General features: G+C 56.2%; 1 long non-coding RNA gene and 2 other non-coding genes across 3 annotated transcripts in view; 2 read left to right on the top strand and 1 right to left on the bottom strand.

Moving 5' to 3' along the window:
- The first annotated feature begins 398 nt into the window (after window positions 1-398).
- Window positions 399-26577, top strand: part of LOC115638197 — a 208019-nt gene continuing 181840 nt past the window's right edge. Inside the window, exon 1 of the long non-coding RNA XR_003997402.1 lies at window positions 399-439. This is a non-coding gene — a long non-coding RNA (uncharacterized LOC115638197). The remainder of the gene's footprint in view (window positions 440-26577) is intronic.
- Window positions 14250-14321, bottom strand: TRNAQ-CUG. Its single transcript has one exon. It is a non-coding gene; the product is annotated as a tRNA-Gln (tRNA).
- Window positions 23429-23500, top strand: TRNAQ-CUG. The gene has a single exon. It is a non-coding gene; the product is annotated as a tRNA-Gln (tRNA).

The following is a 26577-nucleotide window of genomic DNA, read 5'->3' as shown; positions in this document are numbered from 1 at the left end:
CTGACCTGCCCCACCCCGGTCCTCGGCCTCCGCGCTCCCGCCCCCGCCCCGATCAGCTGCTTTGTGCGGGGGATGAAAGGGCGAAGCGGCGCGGCACGTTCCCACGCGGAGCAGGTTAATACACTGCACGGGGGGCGGGGCTCTCTGGGGGGGCGTGGCGAGGATGCGGAGTTGTGGGGGGGAGGTGTCAGGTTGACCCAGGGACCCGCCCTAGACAACACGGAAGCGCCACGGGGCAGGCTGGGAGTTGTAGTTCATGGCTTGTCTCAGAGCAGAAGTGACGGACGGTTGCTATGGCAACGCGCCCACTCCCGGAGCACACTGGGAAGAGTAGTTCTCCCTCTCACACGCGGCCTCTATCGGAGGAGGGGCCGTAGCTCTCAGTTCGCCGCGCCCCTGCTCGCTCCCTGATTGGCGGAGAGAGCGCGGGACAGACTCCGTGGGCGGGGCGAGCCTGGCTGGCTTTAGGGAGCGGGGGCCCAATTCGAACAGTCTCGCTGGGGCCTTGGCAGGGAAGACCGAACAAACCCCCCGGTACAAACCCTGCGGGGCGGTGCTCAGCGGGCGGCGCTCCCAGTCTGCGGCGGGTCCTGCGCTCGCTCCCGATCTCCGGCGGCGCTGAGGGACCTGCTGCCGCAGACCCAGAGCCAGCGCAGGACCCGCCGCAGACCCGGAGCGCCGCCCGCTGAGCCAACATTAAACAGGCGCCTCCAGCCAGGGCAGAGATTCTCACCGCGCCGGGCCGGGATTGGGGGTTGGTCTAACGCCAGCCCTGGGGGGAGGTCCTGGTTCCTGCCCCGAGGCTTCGCTTCCCCCCCACCCACCATGGGGCAGCCGGCGGGCGGGGCCGGGCCGAGGAGCACAGCGGCGGGACGGGGAGTGGCGGCTCCACACGGGGGGACCAGGGGCTCAGACACCCAGTTCCCGGCGCCAGGCCCAGCCCCTGCCACGTCCCTGCCCAGGGAGCAGCCCCGGGCCCGTGGGAGCCGGGCTGCGGGGGGCACAGGGCAGAGGCAGCGCGGAGTGAAAGGGCTTCACCCCGACCCCCCCCCAGCTGGGCTTGGAGGGCAGCGGGGGGGGGTGGGCGGTAAGCTGCCTGGGAGCAGCCCCACAAGCGGCAGCCTGGGGCTGCGGGGCCTTCAACCTCCCCCAGCCTGCCCCCCCAGTGTCCCCCCCATCCGCTGTGACTCTCCTGCCAGCACCGTCCCCTCCTCTCCTTCTGTAGGGCCCCAGCAGCCCCTTCAAGCCCCCCAACCTGCCCCCCAGTGTCTCCCCATCTGTTGTGACCCTCTCGCCAGCCCCACCCCCATCTGTGGGGATCCCTCAGCCCCCAGCATCCCCTCCCCCATCGTGTACACTCTAGCTGGCCTCTCCCTTCGCCACCGACCTCCTCCTCCCCCTCCGTCCTCAGCACCCCGACACTGACCTCCTCCTCTCGCCCCACCCCTGACATCCTCCTTCCCGTTCTCGGCACCCCACACCCCCTTCCTCCTCCTCCCCCCCAACCCCGTCCTCAGTGCCCCACCCCTAACTGCCTCCAACCCATTTCTCATTGCTGGAACCCACTTTCCCATCCCCCCACTCCCGCAGTCCATCCCCAGGGTGTGAGGTTCCTCATCTTCAATCTCTGCTACACCCAAACCTGCCAGATTCCCCTTTTCAACCACTGTGGGGTCATCCAACCCACCGACACCCATCCACACTGGGCTCTCTAAATCCCACATTCCCACAATGCACCTTGGTAACCCCACCCTCCTCTATCCCTAATCTCCGTATTCCCTTCCCTGGGGTCCTCCTGGACACCCCAACCCACAGTCAGGCACCCACATACATCCCAGTCACTCATTCACATGCTGTGCTAGTTCTTCAGAGACCCCCATAGCCCAGCAAACTTCTCCATCCATGAGCCCCATGGACCTGTGGCCAGGAAGCTCCCACTTTGGCTGAGCTGGGTGTGGGGGTTACTCTTTTCCTGTCTTGTGTGTGCTGTGCTCACAAAGGCTTTTTGCTCCCTCGGGGTGAGGTGTGGTTTTGGCCGAAGTTGAGGTGTTTTGGTGGCCCTGTGGATGCTGTGTGGAGTCTGGAATGGGGCGTGTGTGTTCCCATCATGCCCCTTCCCCTCTGCCTGGAGAGCTGAGGACAGACAGGTCTGAGGAGCAGAGCAGGAGCTCCGGGAAGGAGAAGAGCAATATGAAGATGGAGTGTAAGATGAGGCCAGGTAAGTTCTGTGGAGGGAGACATGCTGGACAGGGCCTAGGATTGGGGAGACAAACAGGTGTGAGCCCCGGGCTCAGATTTCTAATTGTAGCTGAGATGGCAGAATGGGAGGAGGGTTGAAGCCAAAACCCTGGGGTGCAGGAGTAGCGAGAAGAGGAACCTCACCACCATTGCTTTTCTTTTCCTCTTGTGTTGTGTTTCATACCAAGGGGAAAGAAGTCACGGGGATGGAGTGCAGCCCTGAGGTGAGTTGGAAAATGATCGAGAGCAGTGACAGCGTGAATCCTGTTGATGCCAGGCAAGAGCTGCCCAACTGGAACGAGAGTAACCGTCTCTGTCGGTGAGATGTGTATCTGGTTTGGGAAGGGCTCTGGTCACAGCCCTCCTGGCTCCAGGCAGGGACTTCCCGTTATCTGGGTGTGGGTTTCCGGACTATCTGTGGCTTCAAGGGAGATGATGTTGCCATTTGCGAGGGCTGATCATCTCTCTTGCGAGGAGTGGTGTGTGCTCCCTAGCAGAAATTTGGATCCATGAGGGTGACTCCCTGTTCTGAATTTCTTTCTTCCTCCTAGGTTTCTCTCTCTGTGTTGGCCAACTTTCACTCAAACTCTCTCTGTCTCTCCTTTCATGGACACCTGTCATGTTCAGTTGCCTGCATTCTCTTTCTCTGCTACCCCTCCCCCAATCTCCTATGGACTCAGCTGGGTCTATCTGCCCACGGGCAGGGTCTCTGCCATACTGGGAAGGATGTGTCCTGCCTGCCAGGATAAGGGGGTTGCTCCTCCCACCCCCTATCTTCAGGGAGACCTCATTGCTGTAACTGGGTCACAGCATGAGTGGCCAGTAATGTCTTTGGGGCTATGAGGTCTGAGACTGAGAAGGGTGGGCTCACAGTCATGGCTTTGGGCAGAGGAGAAGTGGGGCTGGGATTAGAGATGCCCCTTATCACCAGCTAGCTCCATTACTGCATCACCCAAAAGTCTTGCTCAGGGTCCATTATGCCTCCTTGTGCTGGGCACTGCAGGGACAGTCAGAGGGACAGCAGGAGGCATGAGGAAATAGATGAGTGTGTGAGGCAGATGGGTGAAGGGGTGTATGTGACATACATTGGGGACGGATGAGGGGTTGAGGGCTGGACGGACAGCGGGACAGATGGAGAGCTGCAGGGACGGATGGTGATGTCACAGGCTGGACTTGTGATGGGTTCAGCTCTTGGCCACTGGCTCTGTCATCTCCTGCCCCATCTGTCCGTCTGACTCTGCCCCTGTCTCTCGCAGGCAGGACTCAGCAGAGTCTGGCCCTGTTGTTACACTGGTGCTTACATCCAACGCACACCTGTGCGTAATGTGCTGCTGGAGAGCTCAGGCAGGGAGAAGCATGTGGCTCATGGCTGCTGAACCAGCTACTCCAAAGAGTGCTGCAGATCTCTCCCTCCTTGGGCAGCAACACCCTGACTGGGGGATTCCCTGTCCCTCCTCGCTGCCAAAGCAGCCTGCTCAGTGCAGAAACCGAGGTCACCTGCCTCCGCCCAGCCTCTAGCTGGAGCTACTTCAGCCCCGAATTGCTGGTATCCAGCCTGGCCGGAGTTGGTGCGATGTCCTAGTGGAGTCCGTTCTTTCTCCCTGGTAGATTATGATTTTCCCCACTGCAGTTAGTTGCTCTTTCTCTGCTTCCCCATAGCCCCTCCCCAGTGATAGTGACCCCTGCTGGCCAGGCACGGGAGTGTCCTGTCGGTGCCTTCTTCCAGGAGCAGTGACTCCTGGTGGCGAGGGGCAGCAATGCCTGGCATGTATCCACCGTAGCATTGCTGCAGTGACCCCTGGTGGCAACTGAGGGCAGTTGCCTATGTGACCCCACTACTGCCATTGCGCCTGTGAGCGCTGGTGGGTAGGTGAGGCAGGGCCCTGTATGTACATCAGCCATTGGGGCAGGGAAAAGCCTGTCCTATCTCGGAGACTCTCTTTCTGCCCTGCCACCTCTACCAACATGATACAGTTCTGCAGCAATCTGGAAGCCTACTTTCGCCGTCTCTGATACAAAGAATACTTTCAGGACAACACTGAACAGCGCACTGATACACAGATACCTTCCCACCAACAGCACAAGAAGAAGAACTCCACATGGACTCCTCCTGAGGGTCGAAATGATAGTCTGGACCTATACATTGAATGCTTCCGCTGACGTGCACAGGCAGAAATTGTGGGAAAACAACATTGCTTCCCTCATAACGTAAGTCGTGCAGAACGCAATGCCATCCACAGCCTCAGAAACCACCCAGACATCAAAGAGGCTGATAAAGGAGGTGCTGTTGTCATCATGAACAGGACTGACTACCAAAAGGAGGCTGCCAGACAACTCTCCAACATCAAATTCTACAGGCCACTTCCCTCAGATCCCACTCAGGAATACACTAAAAACTGCAAAATCTACCCAGGACACTCCCTACACTAACACCGGAACAAATCAACATACCCTTAGAGCCCCGACCAGGGTTATTCTATCTACTACCCAAGATCCACAAACCCGGAAATCCTGGATGCCCCATCATCTCGGGCATTGGCACTCTCACTGAAGGACTGTCTGGATATGTGGACTCTCTACTCAGACCCAATGCCACCAGCACTCCCAGCTATCTCCGTGACACCACTGATTTCCTGAGGAAACTACAATGCATTGGTGACCTTCCAGAAAACACCCTCCTAGCCACCATGGATGTAGAGGCTCTCTACACGAACATCCCACACACAGATGAAATACAAGCTGTCAGGAACAGAATCCCTGATGATGCCACAGCACAACTGGCTGCTGAGCTCTGTGCCTTTATCCTCACACACAACTATTTCAAATTTGATGACAATATATATCTCCAGATCAATGGCACCGCTATGGGCACCCGCATGGCCCCACAATATGCCAATATTTTTATGGCCGACCTGGAACAATGCTTCCTCAACTGTCGTCCACTCACGCCGCCTTCTCTACCTACGCTACATTGATGACATCTTCATCATCTGGATCCATGGGTAGGAGTCTCTGGATAAATTCCACCACGATTTCAACAGCTTCCACCCCACCATCAGCCTCGGCCTGGACCAATCTACACAGGAGGTCCACTTCCTAGACACCACGGTGCAAATAAGTGATGGTCACATTACTACCACCCTATACCGAAAACCTATCGACCGCTATGCCTACCTTCATGCCTCCAGCTTCCATCCCGGGCACATCACACGATCCATTGTCTACAGCCAAGCACTGAGGTACAACCGCATCTGCTCTAACCCCTCAGACAGAGACCAACACCTACAAAATTTCCACCAAGCATTCTCAAAACTACAATACCCGCACGAGGAAATAAGGAAACAGATCAACAGAGCCAGACGTGTACCCAGAAGCCTCCTACTGCAAGACAAACCCAAGAAAGAAACCAACAGGTCTCCCCTAGCCATCACATACAGTCCCCAGCTAAAACCTATCCAACGCATCATCAGGGACTTGCGTGGCAGGCCGGTCCTCGCCCACAGGCAACCTGCCAACCTGAAACATATTCTCACCAGTAACTGCACACCGCACCATAGTAACTCTAGCTCAAGAACCAATCCATGCAACAAACCTCGATGCCAACTCTGCCCACATATCTACACCAGCGACACCATCACAGGACCTAACCAGATCAGCCACACCATCACCGGTTCATTCACCTGCACGTCCACCAATGTAATATACGCCATCATATGGCAGCAATGCCCCTCTGCTATGTACATTGGCCAAACTGGACAGTCGCTACGGAAAAAGATAAACGGACACAAATCAGATATTAGGAGTGGCAATATACAAAAACCTGTAGGAGAACACCTCAACCTCCCTGGCCACACTATAGCAGACCTTAAGGTGGCCATCCTGCAGCAAAAAAACTTCAGGACCAGACTTCAAAGAGAAACTGCTGAGCTTCAGTTCATCTGCAAATTTGACACCATCAGCTCAGGATTAAACAAAGACTGTGAATGGCTTGCCAACTACAAAACCAGTTTCTCCTCCCTTGGTTTTCACACCTCAACTGCTAGAGCAGGGCTTCATCCTCCCTGATTGAACTAACCTCATTATCTCTAGCTTGCCTGCATATATATACCTGCCCCTGGAAATTTCCACTACATGCATCTGACGAAGTGGGTATTCACCCACGAAAGCTCATGCTCCAATACGTCTGTCAGTCTATAAGGTGACACAGGACTCTTTGCTGCTTTTACAGATCCAGACTAACACGGCTACCCCTCTGATACTTTCAGGATATGTTTTGGTTCTGAGAGGTGAAAGGCTGCTCTGTGTGTGATGTTATGGAGTGAGGTAGCAAAGGTTGATTGCAGAGGTGATGCATGTGCCACAAAAGTTGTGGGGTCCCTCCCCCAGCTCTGGCCCCAGAGTCCAGAATTTACACAAACCCACCCACTGACCTGTGACTAAGAATCTGGTTGCAGAGATATTTCGTGTCCCACAGCTGACTTCCCACAGTCCAATCTGCAAAATTTTCTTGCTGTCTGAGGGGAAAGAAGCATTTTCTCCAACTATGGAGTTGTTTAAAACTTTCAGTGTGGAAATGAGAATAAGGCCCTGCAGCTTATGTATGTCTCAAAATTGCATTTAGTCATTAATCATTTTTTATCTGTGGCATAGATCCAAATATGAATTAGAATGATAAAAAACTCTATTTTTAAACTAGACAGATACAAAGGACATAAAATGTGCATTTAAACACTTCACAAGAAAAGCATGCTGCTAAATACAAATATTCCTTTTCAATCTCTCTTATTTCACTATCCTTTGGAACCCATGTCCCTTGCCTAACGAGAGTTATGTAGGTTCGGGTGAGTCCCGAAATCATGAACTGCTAAGTTCCGTTCTACTGTCTTTGATTCATATCACCAGAATAACTGCACTTTATTACCCCTGCCCTAATAAGAAAGAGACCGGGGATCCCACAGCAGTTGAAATAGCCCTTTGGACATGCACTCCCATCATGCAATGCGGGGTGGGTGTGAGCATGCATATCAGCAACAAAAGGCCTTTACAACAGATCACCAACAGATGTCAGAGTAAAGTTCATTCTCACCTTGCTTACATCCTCCCCCTAGCCAAGAATTGGTGGTCCTGATAAATCACACTCCCTGTTATACAACACATTGGTATTGAATGCGAAGTTATGGCTAGCAAAAGTAGCCACCCATCTCTGCCTTGTAGCATCCAGCTTAGCCCTTGTTAACACATAAGTCAGTGGATTGTTCTCTGTCCACACCTGAAACTGAACACCACACAAGTAGTCTCGAAATTCCTCAGTGATGGCCCATTTCAAGACCAAGAACTGCTGCTGGTGGTGGGATAGCAAGTTTCGCTATCAGACAGTCCTCAGCTGGCAAAGCCTACAGATTTACATTTCCTTCCACTTCCTGGTACGGGACTGCTCCCAGACCCTCCAAACTGGCATCAGCATGCAGTATAAACGGCTTGTTTGGGTTAACAAGGACTTGGACTGGCACATGAATCATGCAAATTATTATTTCCCGTAAAGCCCTGTCACGTCTCTCATCCCACCATGTCCCAAATGGAGAAGAGAGGAGCCCCTCCCATGTCCCAGGCCAGGAACACCAGAGTGTGGTGTGGTTGTGACTCAGTCCAGGTCTGCTAGTGCTGCAAAGGAGAAGATTTCCTTCCTCAGTCCAGGTCAACTGGAATTGTTGTTGCAGTGGGGAAGAGATGTCTTTCATCTGGTTCTTAGATGCTTTGGTGAAAGGGGACAGACAGATTTTTTTCTTCCCTCTGCAGCTCAAATCACACACTTCTTCTCTGCTTTTTGCTCTAGCTTGACTTCTCTCTTGCATCTCAATTTTCTCTTTCCTGGCCTCATTTCAGAGTATTCACAGCCCAATTCTCTATCCTAACTCTGAGCTCTCTACTGCACCCTGAATGTCTCATTCTAACCCCACCCCAGAGTCTGCACCCCCAGAGCCAGTGCCTTCATCCCCTGTGCACTCCAACTCTCTGTCCCATGTAGCCTGATGTAGGGTGTACTAATAATATTAATTTGGATAATTTGATGAAAATTTAATTGATTAGCTTACATGTTATTTAATTTAATTGAGTTACAAAGTTACATTTGCATTACTGCTATTCAAAAGATACATATGGCATTATATACAACAAAGTTTTGGTTAATATACTCACAGCCTTCCTTGATAACCTGGTGGTAAGAGACACAGGACCAGCCTTGCAGTTCAGGTTTCTCAATTCTTAAGTGAAAGATGCTGTGCTTAGGGAAAGCTAGAGTTACTTAGGATTTACTTGAATATGTTAAACTTAAAATCAAAATTTAATAAACAAAGACTAAAAACGTAGGGAAACCGAACTTAGCCTAGTTCCCTTGAAACTTAAAGTTTAAGAACAAGTACAGCCTACTGCTAGTACATAGAGAGAGAGTGGAGGAAGTAAGTCACAATGATAGAGCAAAGTGCTCTAGCGAGGTGGTTACCTCTTTTATAGGGCACAAGGGCCGGAAATCCTTCCTCCTATGCCCAAATTTCATTCCTCACGCACAAAATATTAGGGTACATTTACTTCATAGGCTAGTATGTTTGTGCTTGTTGATGACATGTACATATGCACATAAGTTACCTTGTAGTGTACCTGTTAAATCTGTGGGTACAACACTGAATAAAACTCTATGCCATTCTCCATTGTCGATTGGTCTAGGTAAAGGTCTTGGACAGGCATGGGTACTTATCTATTTAAGTAACATGAGAAAGGTCGATTTTCCTCTTTGAGTAAAAGGTCACAATATAGATATGCTAACTTTGCCTTAGCTTAACATACAGGATATGGCCTGTAGGTTCTCGTAAGTCATGTGTCTCAGTCTCCTAATCATTTTTATTGCCCTCTTCTGGACTCTCTCCAGTTTGTCCACATCCCTTCTCATGTGGGTCCCAACCCCAAAAGTACTCACATTTTACCCCATTGGCCCCAAAATGCCCGCTTTTAATATGTAAATAGGGTGCTGCCATGGTCAAATCACTCCCGAGCTCTCCAGAGGAGCCTGCTGGCAGAGAACAAGGTGATAATTAGCCAGAATGTCACTCAGTCAAATCCCTGTGCTCCCCGCAGGTGGTATCGGAAGGCTCCAAGATGGCTCACTTCCCTTTTTCTCATCAGCTTCAGGCCCCAGGGTTACAAATGCACAAACCAGTTGGGATTCTCCCCTGGCCTCAGGATGTGGGGCTGCTTTGAGGGGATGGACTTGCACACTTGGGATATTAGTGCAAAGATACAATTTCAATTTCTCTTAGAGAAATTGGAGGGCAATTTATATTTGGTACAAATCTTATTTAGTGAAAGGAAAGCTGCAGTGACAGCCTGGCTACTGGGGTGCAAAACACCTTCCTCCTGGGAGAAACAAGAAGTTAGAATTAGAAATTTACATCATTTGTTCCAGTGCTGGTACAGGTTTAATTTTGCTTCTGTGTAGGTTTGTTTCAGGCTGTGACCATTTTGGTTTATTGGGTTCTTTTGTTTTTTTTAGTTGGAATGGAGCTTTTAATTGACATTTGCTGGATTCAAATGGCTGACTTGCAACACCAGTTTTGACATAGTTCTGCATATTTTATTACGATTTGACCAGTATTCAAGGATTCAATTCCTTTATACGAGGTTTTAGAGGTCATGCTTATTTATTTGATGTTATTTTATCATTCTGCTGTAGCACACTTTTTTGATAAAATGTTGAAATTATTAATTTACAGCATTTGTTAGTTTTTATTTTTACAAACAATGTTTGGGTTTTAAATTAAGCCTTGTTTTTTGTTTCAATTTTTCATTTAGGTTTTGGTTACTGATGGGATCTTTAAGAGAACTTTGGATTCAGTACTAAAATTTGGACAGATTTAGAAAATTTTAAGTAAACTGTGTTTACTATTTTATTTTAATAAAGTTTGTATTGCTGTAAACCCTAGCCGGGGGGAGAGGAGATGAACCTGGCCTTTAACTGAGAAGGAACAGAGGCATGGCCCCTGGGAAGGGTGAGGCCAGGTGATGGAGGGCACAGCTCCCCAATTTTTTTTGTCTAGCCCATCTCAGGCCTGGTCTACACTACGCTGTTAAACTGGTTCTAACAGCGTTAAATCGATTTAACGCTGCACCCGTCCACACTACACTGCTCTTTATATCAATTTAAAGGGCCCTTTAAATCGATTTCTGTACTCCTACAAAACGAGAGGAGTAACGCTAAAATCGACATTACTATATCGGATTAGGATTAGTGTGGACGCAAATCGACATTATTGGCCTCATTATTTTACAGTAGCTACCCACAGTGCACCGCTCCAGAAATTGACTCTAGCCTCGGACCATGGACGCACACCACCGAATTCATGTGCCTAGTGTGGATGCTCACAATCGACTGTATAATATCTGTTTTATAAAATCTGTTTAAGCTAATTCAAATTTATCCTGTAGTGTAGATGTAGCCTCAGTCCCCCACTAAAGGAGAAGAGTCTGATGCCACCCCTGCAGGTCACTGAGTGTCACTGCTGCTCCATGGGAAACATGCTCTGTGCCTTACCCAGATTGGTGAGAAACACACTCTGTGCATTACCGTGACTGGTCCGTGGGTGTCACTGCTTGTAGAGGGCAGACACACGCTGTGCATTATGCCACCTGACCACTAGGTGTCACTGCTGTATCAAGGGAAACACCTTCTGTGCATTAATTACTTTGAATGACCACGAGGTGTCACTGCTGCTCCAAGGGAAACATGCTCTGTGTGTTCCCCTGATTGGCCACTTGGTGTCACTGCTGCGCCCAGCAAAACCCCTTCTGTGCATTACTCTGACTGCCCACTGGGTGTCACTGCTGCTCCAAGGGAGACATAAGAGCGGCCAGACTGGTTCAGACGCAAAGTCCATCTAGCCCAGCATCCTCCTGTCTTCTGACAGTGGCCAGTGCCAGGTGCCCCAGAGGGAATGAACAGAGCAGGGAATCATCAAGCGATCCATCCCCTGTTGCCCATTCCCAGCTTCTGACAAACAGAGGCTACAGGCACCATCCCTGCCCACCCTGGCTAATAGCCCTTGATGGACCTGTCCGCCATAATCTTATCTAGTTCTTTTTTGAACCCTGTTATAGTCTTGCCCTTCACAACATCCTCTTGCAAGGAGTTCCACAGGTTAACTATGCAACTGCCTTGAGTTTACCCCCCACTCCCCTGGCCAGGTTGTATATGGAAAAGAGGATGAGGAGAGCCATGATGTGTCTGTCAGTGGCTGGTGCCTCAGTTTCCTCTAGGCAGCAGTGCTGCAGGCTCCTTTGGTCTGTGCCCATGCAACTGTGTCTGGGGAAGGAGGAGTAGAGGCTCATTCTTCCCAGCCCCACACCCCACCCCCAGCAGTTGGGGAATCCAGGCCAAATTTAATCCTGGTAGCTGGGCTGGGATTAGCCTGGGCTGGGGTAGGGCTGGGGAGGAATTGGGAGGGAGACAGACGCACCTGCTGTGAGGGAAGATCCTCCCATTCCCTGCCAACCCCATTCACTCCTTGCAGCACAGCATCCCCTAGCATTTCTTTCTCTGTCATGGGAGCTGTCTGCTGCCTGCTTCTCCCTTAGCATCATCTCTCCCCATCCTGGAGCACTGGCATTGCCCATCCTGTGCAAACAGGGAGGCCCCGGTGTGCCCCATGGCACTGCCCTGCAATTGTGGGGGCAGCTGTTGGATGGAGCCATATCAAAATATGGGGGTGGGCAAGGCTGGGGACCAGGACTCCTGGGTTCTCCCCTCAAATGTGGGAGGGGAGTGGGGGAGGGACAGGGCTGGGATCCAGGGCTACTGCTTTTTCTGGTTTTCTCCGCCTCCTGCAGCTGCCTCGATCCTTTCAATGTGTTTCTTGTTCCATATTCATTTGCTGACTTGTGTAAATCACCCCAGAGGTGGCTGCATCTCAGTGTTGGGTGAGGCACCCTTGGCTGCATCACCTCCTAACTGCGTCTCTCTCCCCCTTCGGGTGACCCTGCAGCACTCAGCAAACATCCACAAGATCATGGGGCACTTTGAGCACTGCGCAGGCAGGGGCCAGGCGCCCAGCCCTCCCTCCAGAGAATGGGACACAGCATCGAATACTTTTTACAGGGATTAAAAAGGGGCAAAGGAGGGCAAATCAGGGGAGTAGGTGGCCAGAGTCTGAGCAGGGGGTGGAAATTGACTGGTCGGGGGTCAAGCAGCTGGAGGCAGAGTTAGGAGAGGGACTGAAGGCAAAGTCAGGGAGGTGGGAAGGAGCCGGAGTTAAGCCCGGAGGGAGGCTCTGCCAGAGGGTTAAACCCCGGCACAGGCAGGGGCCGAGGGGGAACAGTTATCCTGGTGGGCTGAGACTCTAGTGTTTGCAAACATAGGTGGGGGGAGCAGAGGGCTTTTTTATTTCCCCTCTCACAGGCAGCACCTCTCAGCATGGGCTTGCCAGGGCTGGGCTCTTAAAGGCACAGGCATCCCACTGCCTAGACACTGCAGCTCCTCTCTGATGTAACCTTCTGAGGTGCTGCAGTAGGAGACTCAATTCAGTGAAACTGGGCATTCCCTATATGCCCCCCAGTCAGGGGGCTGTACACCCCCTTCCCCGATTTTCCCCAATACCCCCTCCCTCAGTGGTCAGGTAGTTACATGCAGCGCTGCCAATGTTGTCATTGGTTGCAAATGTGAATGGAAATTGAAACGTTAACAGACTCTTTAAAAGCAGATACAACGTATGAAAACTACTTGTACCTGAGAAAGTCAAATAGGTTGGGAAAGTCTGGACAAAGCCGGGTTTCCTCACCCAGCTGTTGTGTTTGCTGACAATGTTGGTGCATTGGTTTCGGCAGTGTTGGCCAACCTCAGAATTTCAAATGATGATTTGTAAGCGAGGTGTGAATGAGCTCTCCCCTGGCAGCTACTGATGACCAGGGTTGGGGGGAAGCTTTGGGACCAGACTGTATTTACATGAACTCACCTACTCTGCTGAGGTATCCAACGGGCAGAGCTGGGCTGCCTCTGCTCTAGGTGCCCGGAGGAGGGAAGGTGTGTGGGGCTCCAGTCTGGGACTATTCCTCCCTCCTGCCAAGCCCTGACTATTAATCCCAGCCCTGGCACTCCTTTCTTCAAGCGCCATGTGGGCCAGAGGAAACGTGTGGTAGGAAGCACAAGGGCCAAGCTTGTGAACATCAGGTGCAGCAGCAAGAATCCCAACTATCAGGGTAGAAAGTTCTAGAGCCCTATCCCATTGTGGCCATCCCCGCCAAAGACCTGGCTCTAGGAGGTGTGAGTCACCCAGCAGGAGGGGAAAGATTCACTCTTACACAGCTGGAGACAGGGGAGTTGAGCTCTGGGACATTACCACAAGCATGGATGGGTGGCAAGTTTGTAGAAATTTTGGTGGTGCCCAGAACCCGCCCCCAAACTCCACCCCCACCTGCCTAAGGCTCTGGGAGGGGGTTTGTGGGGGAGGTCTGGGGAGCAGATCCTGGGCTGGGGATTAGGGTGCAGGATTCAGGCTTTAGGATGGAGTTTGGGTGCTGGGTGCAGGCTCCGGCAGGGTTGAGAGGTGCAGGTTCTGAGGATGGGAAGGAGTGTGTGGGAAGGGGTGCACCATCTGGGAGGGAGCATAGGGCTGAGGATGAGGGATTCATGATGCAGGAGGGGGCTCAGGACTGGGGCAGAGTATCAGGGTTCAGAGGGAGCTCAGGGTTGGGGGTGTTGGAGAGGCTGAGGGCAGCCTGCACTAGGACTCTGGGGCTGCAGTTCTGCCCAGAATCCCTCTACTCCAGCAGCAGGAGCAGGCATGGGACAGGCATGCTGCTTTTTGTCAGGCAGGGATACACCACAGCAGAGGGGAGGGTGCCAGGCAGGGGCCAGGGGAAGAGACCCAACTCCAAATATTGCTGGAGCAGGGCCCCCAGCCCTGAATGTTCCTGGAGCACGAGCACCACACATGTATATAACCTGCAGCCTATGACCACAAGCCAACACAAGGTCCCACTGAGATTTGAACTCAGATTACAGGATTCAGAGTCCTGAGTGCTGCCCATTACACCATGGGAGCAGCTTGTGCTGCTTTCTCTGCACATCGGTGACCCTCATGGGGCTGCTTGTGTAAGGGGGCTCTTGGCCTTTTACTAAAACTTAGTGTGTGTGGGGGGGGGTTGGTTGGCTAGTTCCCAGCACCAATAGAAGGGGGAAGGATCAATGGGAAATCAGGACCCTGAGACTGACAGTCCCCAGGGACAATGGGGAGAGGCCAAAGCTCCGTTAGCTGCACTGACAGGCCAGGCAGTGTAATGAGGGAGTCACCAGGCCAGGGGGTCCCATCCTCCATGTGAGCTGGAACTGCCTGGGTGAGAGTGGGGCAGAGCTAAGGAGAGAGCAGGAGCCCGAGAAGAGCCGGGGAGCAGAGCTGTGCAGGTCTAGTGCCAGAAACTGCTGCATGTAGGAATTTGCAACCTGTAGCAGTTACTGATACCTGAGGTTGTTCTTATTTGCTGACTTGTCCTAATTGGCTAAAACTTGACAGTGGTTTCTCTAGCAAAGGCCAGTCCCTGGCCCCTTGGTCCAGACATCCTCCTTCATATCAGGCTAGGGTGACCAGATGTCAAAGATGAAATATTGGGATGTGGGGGGTGGAGCAAAAAAAAAAGCCACAGGGCCCCCCTGCCGCCAAGCAGAAGTCGCACAACCCCATCTCCAACCAATTCTTGGCTCCAACCTCTGCCACACCCCCAGCTCCCACATCCTCTCACTACTGGGCCCAGCCTGGGCTCCAAGCTCTGCAGCCGAGCCATGATCCGGGCCCCTCCTGCAGCTCCCGGGCAAGGGGTGAACCAGGCAGCTCCTGGCAGGAGCGTGTCTGCCCCACATGTGTCTCCGCCCCCCGCCCACCTGGGCCCTGCCTCCTCCGTGCTGCCCCGCAGGGCTGGAGCAGCTTCTGCGCTGTGCTCCTGGCCATGGCCATGGCCAGTGTGCAGACCTGCAGGGGAGGGGCGCAGCCTTCCCTCTCCAGGTCTGCAAGGGGAATGTAAAGCGGCCATTCCTGCGGGGGTGGGGCACTGGGTTCCCTCCCCGGCTCTGCGAGGAGACTGGCCAGCAGCAGTATTAGCAGGGGCAGGGCGCTTGATTGTTTCCCCAGCTCTGCGACAGGACTGGAGAGCGGCCGTTCCTGGGCACGTGGTGTGCTAGGTTACTTCCTAGATCTGCGAAGGGAATGGGGAGCAGCCGTTACTGTGGCGGCGGGGCACTGGGTTCCATCCCCAGTTCTGCCAGGGGCCTGGGGAGCAACCCTTCCTGCGGGATTAGGGCGCTGCCTTCTCTCCCAAGCTCTGCGAGACCACTGGGGAGCAACCCTTCCTGCGGGATTAGGGCGCTGCCTTCTCTCCCTAGCTCTGCGAAACCACTGGGGAGCGGCCGTTCCTGCAGGATTAGGGCACTGACTTCTCTCCCTAGCTCTGCGAGACCACTGGGGAGCAGCCCTTCCTGCAGGATTAGGACGCTGCCTCCTCTCCCTAGCTCTGCAAGACCATTGGGGAACGGTCCTCCCTGCAGGGGCGGGGCGCTGGCTTCCCTCCCAAGCTCTGCCAGGGGCATGGGGAGCAAACCTTCCTACGGGATTAGGATGCTGCCTTCTCTCCCTAGCTCTGCGAGACCACTGGGGAGTGGCCCTTCCTGCGGGGTTAAAACGCTGCCTTCTCTCTCTAGCTCTGCAAGACCACTGGGGAGAGACCCTTCCTACGGGATTAGGGCGCTGCCTCCTCTCCCTAGCTCTGCGAGACCACTGGGGAGCGACCCTTCCTACGGGATTAAGGCGCTCCCTCCTCTCTCTAGCTCTGCAAGACCACTGGGAAGCCGCTCTTCCTGCGGGAAAAGGGCGCCACCTTCTCTCCCTAGCTCTGCGAGACCACTGGGGAGCAGCCCTTCCTATGGGATTAGGGCACTGACTTCTCTCCCTAGCTCTGCGAGACCACTGGGGAGCAGCCCTTTCTGCGGGATTAGGGCGCTGCCTCCTCTCCCTAGCTCTGCGACACCACTAGGGAGCGGCCCTTCCAGCTCTCCACCCCCCAATGGAACCGCCACTCCACATGGCCCTCTCAGAGCAGGGGATGGAAGCCAGTGCCCTACTCTTACTTGTATCGCCACTCCGCAGGCCCCTCCCACAACTGGGAAGGGATGGCAACGCCCCAACCCCGTTCGAACCGCTACTCCCCAGGCACCTTCCAGAGCTGGGGAAGGAAGTCAGCCCCCGCCCCCACTCCAACAGCCACTCCCCAGTCCCTATCCAAAGCTGGGGAGTGAAGCTAGGGCCCCTCCCCCGTCCGAAGCGCCACTCCCTGCTCTCCTCCCAGAGCTGGGGAGGGAAGCCAGCGCCCCGCCCCCGCAGGAAGGGCCGCTCCACAGTGGTCTCACAAAGCTAGAGAGAGAAGGTAGCGCCCTAATCCCGCAGGAAGCGCTGCTCCCCAGTGTTCTCACAGAGCTAGGGAGAGAAGGCGGCGCCCTAATCCCGCAGGAAGGGCCGCTCCCCAGTGGTCTCGCAGAGCTGGGGAGAGAAGGCACCACCCTAAGCCCACAGAAAGGGCCGCTCCTCAGTGGTCTCGCAGAGCTAGGGAGAGAAGGCAGCGCCCTAATCCCGCAAGAAGGTCCGCTCCCCAGTGGTCTCGCAGAGCAAGGGAGAGAAGGCAGCGCCCTAATCCCGCAGGAAGGGCCGCTCCCCACTGGTCTCGCAGAGCTAGGGAGAGAAGGCAGCGCCCTAATCCCGCAAGAAGGTCCGCTCCCCAGTGGTCTCGCAGAGCAAGGCAGAGAAGGCGGAGCCCTAATCCCTCAGGAAGGACTGCTCCCCAGTGGACTCGCAGAGCTAGGGAGAGAAGGCGGCGCCCTAATCCCGGAGGAAGGGCTGATCCCCAGGCCCCTGGCAGAGCTAAGGCGGGAAGCCAGCACCCCGCCCCAGCAGGAAGGGCCGCTCCCCAGAGGTCTCGCAGAGCTAGAGAGAGAAGGCGGCGCCCTAATCCCGCAGGAAGGGCTGCTCCCCAGTGGTCTCGCAGAGCTAGGGAGACAAGGCGGCGCCCTAATCCCGCAGGAAGGGCTGATCCCCAGTCCCCTGGCAGAGCTGGGGCGGAAAGCCAGCACCGCGCCCACGCAGGAAGGGCCGCTCCCCAGTGGTCTCGCAGAGCTAGAGAGAGAAGGCGGCGTCCTAATCCCGCAGGAAGGGCTGCTCCCCAGTGGTCTCGCAGAGCTAGGGAGACAAGGCGGCGCCCTAATCCCGCAGGATAGGCCGCTCCCCAGTGGTCTCGCAGAGCTGGGGAGAGAAGGCAGCGCCCTAATCCCGTAGGAAGGGCCGCTCCCCAGTTGTCTCGCAGAGCTATGGAGAGGAGGCAGCGCCCTAATCCCACAGGAAGGGCCGCTCCCCAGTGGTCTCGCAGAGCTGGGGAGAGAAGGCAGCACCCTAATCCCGCAGGAAGGTCCGCTCCCCAGTGGTCTCGCAGAGCTAGGGAGAGAAGGCAGCGCCCTAACCCCGCAAGAAGGTCCGCTCCCCAGTGGTCTCGCAGAGCTAGGGAGACAAGGCGGCGCCCTAATCCCGCAGGACAGGCCCCTCCCCAGTGGTCTCGCAGACCTAGGGAGAGAAGGCAGCGCCCTAATCCCGCAGGGAGGGCCGCTCCCCAGTGGTCTCGCAGAGCTAGGGAGAGAAGGCAGCGCCCTAATCCCGCAGAAAGGGCCGCTCCCTAGTGGTCTCGCAGAGCTAGGGAGAGAAGGCGGCACCCTAATCCCGGAGGAAGGGCTGATCCCCAGGCCCCTGGCAGAGCTGGGGCGGGAAGCCAGAACCCCGCCCCCGCAGGAAGGGCCGCTCCCCAGTGGTCTCGCAGAGCTAGAGAGAGAAGGCGGCGCCCTAATCCCGCAGGAAGGGCTGCTCCCCAGTGGTCTCGCAGAGCTAGGGAGACAAGGCGGCGCCCTAATCCCGCAGGATAGGCTGCTCCCCAGTGGTCTCGCAGAGCTAGGGAGAGAAGGCAGCACCCTAATCCCGCAGGAACTGCCGCTCCCCAGTTGTCTCGCAGAGCTAGGGAGAGAAGGCAGCGCCCTAATCCCGCAGGAAGGGCCGCTCCCCAGTTGTCTCGCAGAGCTAGGGAGAGAAGGAAGTGCCTTAATACCACAGGAAGGACTGCTCCCCACGCCCCTGGCAGAGCTGGGGAGGGAAACCAGTGACCTAATCCCGCAGGAACGGCCGATCTCCAGTGGTCTCACAGAGCTGGGGAGAGGAGGAAGCACCCTAATCCCGCAGGAAGGACTGATCCCTACGCCACTGGCAGAGCTGGGGAAGGAAGCCAGTGACCTAATCCCGCAGGAACGGCCGGTCTCCAGTGGTCTCGCAGAGCTAGGGAGACAAGGCGGCGCCCTAATCCCGCAGGATAGGCTGCTCCCCAGTGGTCTCGCAGAGCTAGGGAGAGAAGGCAGCGCCCTAATCCCGCAGGAAGGGCACTTCCCAGTGGTCTCGCAGACCTAGAGAGAGAAGGCAGCGCCCTAATCCCGCAGGGAGGGCCGCTCCCCAGTGGTCTCGCAGAGCTAGGGAGACAGGGCGGCGCCCTAATCCAGCAAGAACGGCTGCTCCCCAGTGGTCTCGCAGAGCTAGGGAGAGAAGGCAGCACCCTAATCCCGCAGGAACAGTCGCTCCCCAGTGGTCTCGCAGAGCTAGGGAGAGAAGGCGGCACCCTAATCCCGCAGGAAGTGCCGCTCCCCAGTGGTCTCACAGAGCTAGGGAGAGAAGGTGGCACCCTAATCCCGGAGGAAGGGCTGATCCCCAGGCCCCTGGCAGAGCTGGGGGGGGAAGCCAGCACCCTGCCCCCGCAAGAATGGCCGATCCCCAGTGGTCTCGCAGAGCTAGGGAGAGAAGGCAGCGCCCTAATCCCGCAGGAAGGGCCGCTCCCCAGTGGTCTCGCAGTGCTATGGAGAGGAGGCAGCACCCTAATCCCACAGGAAGGGCCGCTCCCCAGTGGTCCCGCAGAACTAGGGAGAGAAGGAAGTGCCATAATACCACAGGAAGGACTGCTCCCCACGCCCCTGGCAGAGCTGGGGAGGGAAACCAGTGACCTAATCCCGCAGGAAAGGCCGATCTCCAGTGGTCTCGCAGAGCTGGGGAGAGGAGGAAGCACCCTAATCCCGCAGGAAGGACTGCTCCCCACGCCCCTGGCAGAGCTGGGGAGGGAAACCAGTGACCTAATCCCGCAGGAAAGGCCGATCTCCAGTGGTCTCGCAGAGCTGGGGAGAGGAGAAAGCACCCTAATCCCGCAGGAACAGTCGCTCCCCAGTGGTCTCGCAGAGCTAGGCAGAGAAGGCGGCGCCCTAATCCCGCAGGAAGGACTGCTCCCCACGCCCCTGACAGAGCTGGGGAGGGAAGCCAGTGACCTAATCCCGCAGGATAGGCTGCTCCCCAGTGGTCTCGCAGAGCTAGGGAGAGAAGGCAGCACCCTAATCCCGCAGGAACGGTCGCTCCCCAGTGGTCTCGCAGAGCTAGTGAGAGTAGGCGGCGCCCTAATACCGCAGGAAGGACCGCTCCCCATTGGTCTCGCAGAGCTGTGGAGAGGAGGCGTGTGACGAACTGGGAAAGTTCTTAATGTTTTCTCTGAATACTGTATTGGTGCCTCAGTGTCCCCATGGCAGTTCTCAGGTATCTGGCAGAGCCAAGGGCCAGTGCACCTAAATGCCTGACACTCTGTCTCCTAGCAACTGATGGCCTGGGCCCCTCCTCTGCAAAGGTGCCAGCTGAAGGTGTTGGAGACAAAGGGATCAGGTAACCTCCTGGCCCAGGAAAGGAGCTGAGCAGAGAGGAGGGGCTGGGAGGGGTTGTTAGTCTGGAGCTGGCTGGGGTCAAGGGTGGAGGGCAGACCTGGGGGTCTGGCTCACTGCCCCCCAGAATGGACCCAGCCGAGGGGTCCGGTTCTCTGTACCTACAAGCTCTGTTTTAGACCCTGTTCCTGTCATCGAATAAACCTCTGTTTTACTGGCTGGCTGAGAGTCACGTCTGACTGCAAAGTGGGGATGCAGAACCCGGTGGCTTCCCCAGGACCCCGCTGGGGTGGACTCGCTGTGGGAAGCGCACGGAGGGGCAGAGGATGCTTAATGCTCCAAGGAGAGACACAGGAGGTGAAGCTGTGTGAGCTTCTTGCCCTGAACAAGTCTGCTCCAAGGGAGAGGAGGCTCCCCAAAATCCTGACTGGCTTGGTGGGGAGCAGTTCCAGAGCACCGCCCGGTGACTCCGTGACAAGGCAGCGCCCTAATCCCGCAGGAAAGGTCGCTCCCCAGTGGTCTCGCGGAGCTGGGGAGAGGAGGCAGCGCCATAATCCTGCAGGAAGGGCCGCTCCCCAGTGGTCTCGCAGAGCTGGGGAGAGAAGGTAGCGCCCTAATCCCGCAGGAAGGGCTGCTCCCCAGGCAGAGCTAGGGAGGGAAGCCAGCGCCCCACCCCGCAGGAAGGGCCGCTCCCCAGTGGTCTCGCAGAGCTAGGGAGAGAAGGCAGCGCCCTAATCCCGCAGGAAGGGCCGCTCCCCAGTGGTCTCGCAGAGCTAGGGAGAGAAGGCAGCGCCCTAATCCCGCAAGAAGGTCCGCTCCCCAGTGGTCTCGCCGAGCTGGGGAGAGAAGGCAGCGCCCTAATCCCACAGGAGGGGCCGCTTCCCAGTGGTCTCGCAGAGCTGGGGAGAGAAGGCAGCGCCCTAATCCCGCAGGAAAGGTCGCTCCCCAGTGGTCTCGCAGAGCTAGGGAGAGAAAGCAGCGCCCTAATCCCGCAGGAACATTCACTCCCCAGTGGTCTCGCAGAGCTAGGGAGAGAAGGCGGCGCCCTAATCCCGCAGGAACGGCCGCTTCCCAGTGGTCTCGCAGAGCTAGGGAGAGAAGGCAGCGCCCTAATCTCGCAGGGAGGGCCGCTCCCCAGTGGTCTCGCAGAGCTAGGGAGAGAAGGCAGCGCCCTAATCCCGCAGGAAGGGCCGCTCTCCAGTGGTCTCGCAGAGCTAGGGAGAGAAGGCGGCGCCCTAATCCCGCAGGAAGGGCCGATCCCCAGTGGTCTCGCAGAGCTAGGGAGAGAAGGCGGTGCCATAATCCCGCAGGAAGGGGCGCTCCCCAGTGGTCTCGCAGAGCTAGGGAGAGAAGGCGGCGCCCTAATCCCGCAGGAAGGGCTGCTCCCCAGTGGTCTCGCAGAGCTAGGGAGACAAGGCGGCGCCCTAATCCAGCAGGAAGTGCCGCTCCCCAGTGGTCTCACAGAGCTAGGGAGAGAAGGTGGCACCCTAATCCCGGAGGAAGGGCTGATCCCCAGGCCCCTGGCAGAGCTGGGGGTTAAGCCAGCACCCCGACCCCGCAGGAAGGGCCGATCGCCAGTGGTCTCGCAGAGCTAGGGAGAGAAGGCAGCGCCCTAATCCCGCAGGAAGGGCTGCTCCCCAGTGGTCTCGCAGAGCTAGAGAGAAAAGGCAGCGTCCTAATCCCGCAGGAAGGGCCGCTCCCCAGTGGTCTCGCAGAGCTAGGGAGAGAAGGCAGCGCCCTAATCCCGCAGGAAGAGCTGCTCCCCATGCCCCTGGCAGAGCTGGGGAGGGATGCCAACGCCCCGCCCCCGCAGGAAGGGCTGCTCCCCAGTGGTCTCGCAGAGCTAGGGAGAGTAGGCAGCACCCTAATCCCACAGGAAGGGCCACTCCCCAGTGGTCTTGCAGAGCTAGGGAGAGAAGGCAGCGCCCTAATCCCGCAGGAAAGGCCGCTCCCCAGTGGTCTCGCAGAGCTAGGGAGAGAAGGTAGCGCCCTAATCCCGCAGGAACGGCCGCTCCCCAGTAGTGTCGCAGAGCTAGGGAGAGAAGGCAGCGCCCTAATCCCGCAGGAAGGGCTGCTCGCCAGTGGTCTCGCAGAGCTAGGGAGAGAAGGCAGCGCCCTAATCCTGCAGGAAGGGTTGCTCCCCAGGTCCCTGGCAGAGCTGGGGAGGGAACCCAGTGCCCCGCCGCCACAGTAACGGCCGCTCCCCACTCCCGTCGCTGTGCTAGGAAGGAACCTAGCACACCACTCGCCCAGGAACGGCCGCTCTCTAGTCCCCTCGCAGAGCCAGCGCAACCACAAGCGCCCTGCCCCTGCTAATACTGCTGCTGCCCAGTCCTCTGGCGGAGCTAGGGAGGGATGGAAGCGCCTTACTCCCGCAGGAACATCCGCTTTACGTTCCCCTTGCAGACCTGGAGAGGGAAGGCTGCGCCCCTCCCCCGCAGGTCTGCACACTGGCCATGGCCATGGCCAGGAGCGCAGCGCAGAAGCTGCTCCAGCCCTGCAGCCTGCGGGCAGCGCATTGGGGTTGGGGCAGCACGGAGGAGGCAGGGCCCAGGTGGGCGGGGGGCGGAGACACAAGTGGGGCGGACACGCTCCTGCCAGGAGCTGCCTGGTTCACCCCTTGCCCGGGAGCTGCAGGAGGGGCCCGGATCATGTCTCGGCTGCAGAGCTTGGAGCCCAGGCTGGGCCCAGTAGTGAGAGGATGGGGGAGCTGGGGGTGTAGCAGAGGTTGGAGCCAAGAATTGGTTGGAGATGGGGTTGTGCCACTTCCGCTTGGCGGCAGGGGGGCCCTCTGGCTTTTTTTTTTTTGCTCCACCCCCCACATCCCAATATTTCATCTTTGACATCTGGTCACCCTAGCCTGATATGAAGGAGGATGTCTGGACCAAGGGGCCAGGGACTGGCCTTTGCTAGAGAAACCACTGTCAAGTTTTAGCCAATTAGGACAAGTCAGCAAATAAGAACAACCTCAGGTATCAGTAACTGCTACAGGTTGCAAATTCCTACATGCAGCAGTTTCTGGCACTACACCTGCACAGCTCTGCTCCCCGGCTCTTCTCAGGCTCCTGCTCTCTCCTTAGCTCTGCCCCACTCTCACCCAGGCAGTTCCAGATCCCATGGAAGATGGGACCCCCTGGCCTGGTGACGCCCTCATTACACTGCCTGGCCTGTCAGTGCGGCTAACTTGGAGCTTTGGCCTCTCCCCATTGTCCCTGGGGACTGTCAGTCTCAGGGTCCTGATTTCCCATTGATCCTTCCCCCTTCTATTGGTGCTGGGATCTAGCCAACAAACCCCCCCCACACACACTAAGTTTTAGTAAAGGGCCAAGAGCCCCCTTACACAAGCAGCCCCATGAAGGTCACCGATGTGCAGAGAAGGCAGCACAAGCTGCTCCCATGGTGTAATGGGCAGCACTCAGGACTCTGAATCCTGTAATCTGAGTTCAAATCTCAGTGGGACCTTGTGTTGGCTTGTGGTCATAGGCGGCAGGTTATATACATGTGTGGTGCTCGTGCTCCAGGAACATTCAGGGCTGGGGGCCCTGCTCCAGCAATATTTGGTGTTGGGTCTCTTCCCCTGGCACCCCTCCCCTCTGCTGTGGTGCATCCCTGCCTGACAAAAAGCAGCATGTGCCTGTCCCCTGCCTGCTCCTGCTGCTGGAGTAGAGGGATTCTGGGCAGAACTGTAGCCCCAGAGTCCTAGTGCAGGCTGCCCTCAGCCTCTCCAACACCCCCAACCCTGAGCTCCCTCTGAACCCTGATACTCTGCCTGAGCCCCCTCCTGCATCATGAATCCCTCATCCTCAGCCCTACGCTCCCTCCCAGAGGGTGCACCCCTTCCCACACACTCCTTCCCACCCCCAGAGCCTGCACCTCTCACTCCTTCCTACAACCCTGCCGGAGCCTGCACCCAGCACCCAAACTCCATCCTAAAGCCTGAATCCTGCACCCAAACCCCCTCCCAGAGCCTTAGGCAGGTGGGGGTGGAGTTTGGGGGCGGGTTCTGGGCACCACCAAAATTTCTACAAACTTGCCACCCACCCATGCTTGTGGTAATGCCCCAGAGCTCAACTCTCCTGTCTCCAGCTGTGTAAGAGTGAATCTTTCCCCTCCTGCTGGGTGACTCACACTTCCGAGAGCCAGGTTTTTGGCAGGGATAGCCACAATGGGATAGGGCTCTAGAACTTGCTACCCTGATAGTTGGGATTCTTGCTGCTGCACCTGATGTTCACAAGCTTGGCCCTTGTGCTTCCTACCACACGTTTCCTCTGGCCCACATGGCGCTTGAAGAAAGGAGTGCCAGGGCTGGGATTAATAGTCAGGGCTTGGCAGGAGGGAGGTAGAGTCCCAGGCTGGAGCCCCACACACCTTCCCTCCTCCGGGCACGTAGAGCAGAGGCAGCCCAGCTCTGTCCGCTGGATACCTCAGCAGAGTAGGTGAGTTCATGTAAATACAATCTGGTCCCAAAGCTTCCCCCCAACCCGGGTCATCAGTAGCTGCCAGGGGAGAGCTCATTCATACCTCGCTTACAAATCATCATTTGAAATTCTAAGGTTGGCCAACACTGCCGAAGCCAATGCACCAACATTGTCAGCAAACACAACAGCTGGGTGAGGAAACCCGGCTTTGTCCAGACTTTCCAAACCTATTTGACTTTCTCAGGTACAAGTAGTTTTCATACGTCGTATCTGCTTTTAAAGAGTCTGTTAACGTTTCAATTTCCATTCAAATTTGCAACCAATGACAACATTGGCAGCGCTGCATGTAACTACCTGACCACTGAGGGAGGAGGTGTTGGGGAAAATCGGGGAAGGCGGTGTACAGCCCCCTAGCTGGGGGGCGTATAGGGAATGCCCAGTTTCACTGAATTGAGTCTCCACTGCAGCACCTCAGTAGGTTACATCAGAGAGGATGCAGGGTCTAGGCAGTGGGATGCCTGTGCCTTTAAGAGCCCAGCCCTGGGAAGCCCATGCTGAGAGGTGCTGCCTGTGAGAGGGGAAATAAAAAAGCCCTCTGCTCCCCCCACCCATGTTTGCAAACACTGGAGTCTCAGCCCACCGGGATAACTGTTCCCCCTTGGCCCCTGCCTGTGCCGGGGTTTAACCCTCTGGCAGAGCCTCCCTCCGGGCTTAACTCCGGCTCCTTCCCACCTCCCTGACTTTGCCTTCAGTCGCTCTCCTAACTCTTCCTCCAGCTGCTTGACCCCCTGACCAGTCAATTTCCACCCCCTGCTCAGACCCTGGCCACCCCCTCCTCTGATTTGCCCTCCTTTGCCCCTTTTTAATCCCTGTAAAAAGTATTCGATGCTGTGTCCCATTCTCTGGAGGGAGGGCTGGGCGCCTGGCCCCTGCCTGCGCAGTGCTCAAAGTGCCCCATGATCTTGTGGATGTTTGCTGAGTGCTGCAGGGTCACCCGAAGGGGGAGAGAGACGCAGTTAGGAGGTGATGCAGCCAAGGGTGCCTCACCCAACACTGAGATGCAGCCACCTCTGGGGTGATTTACACAAGTCAGCAAATGAATATGGAACAAGAAACACATTGAAAGGATCGAGGCAGCTGCAGGAGGTGGAGAAAACCAGAAAAAGCAGTAGCCCTGGATCCCAGCCCTGTCCCTCCCCCACTCTACCCCCTAATCTTCACTCCCCTCCCACATTTGAGGGGAGAACCCAGGAGTCCTGGTCCCCAGCCTTGCCCACCCCCATATTTTGATATGGCTCCATCCAACAGCTGCCCCCACAATTGCAGGGTAGTGCCATGGGGCACACTGGGGCCTGCCTGTTTGCACAGGATGGGTAATGCCAGTGCTCCAGGATGGGGAGAGATGATGCTAAGGGAGAAGCAAACAGCAGACAGCTCCCATGACAGAGAAAGAAATGCTAGGGGGTGCTGTGCTGCAAGGAGTGAATGGGGTTGGCAGGGAATGGGAGGATCTTCCCTCACAGCAGGTGCGTCTGTCTCCCTCCCAATTCCTCCCCAGCCCTACCCCAGCCCAGGCTAATCCCAGCCCAGCTACCAGGATTAAATTTGGCCTGGATTCCCCAGCTGCTGGGGGTGGGGTGTGGGGCTAGGAAGAATGAGCCTCTACTCCTCCTTCCCCAGACATATTTGCATGGGCACAGACCAAAGGAGCCTGCAGCACTGCTGCCTAGAGGAAACTGAGGCACCAGCCACTGACAGACACATCATGGCTCTCCTCATCCTCATCCTCTTTTCCATATACAACCTGGCCAGGGGAGGGGGGGTAAACTCAAAGCAGTTGCATAGTTAACCTGTGGAACTCCTTGCAAGAGGATGTTGTGAAGGGCAAGACTATAACAGGGTTCAAAAAAGAACTAGATAAGTTTATGGTGGATAGATCCATCAAGGACTATTAGCCAGGGTGGGCAGGGATGGTGCCTGTAGCCTCTGTTTGTCAGAAGCTGGGAATGGGCAACAGGGGATGGATCGCTTGATGATTCCCTGCTCTGTTCATTCCCTCTGGGGCACCTGGCACTGGCCACTGTCAGAAGACAGGAGGATACTGGGCTAGATGGACTTTGC

This window comes from Gopherus evgoodei, chromosome 21, assembly GCF_007399415.2.
Source record: "Gopherus evgoodei ecotype Sinaloan lineage chromosome 21, rGopEvg1_v1.p, whole genome shotgun sequence".
Lineage (NCBI taxonomy): Eukaryota > Metazoa > Chordata > Testudines > Testudinidae > Gopherus > Gopherus evgoodei.
This window is presented reverse-complemented; position numbering and strand designations above follow the sequence as displayed.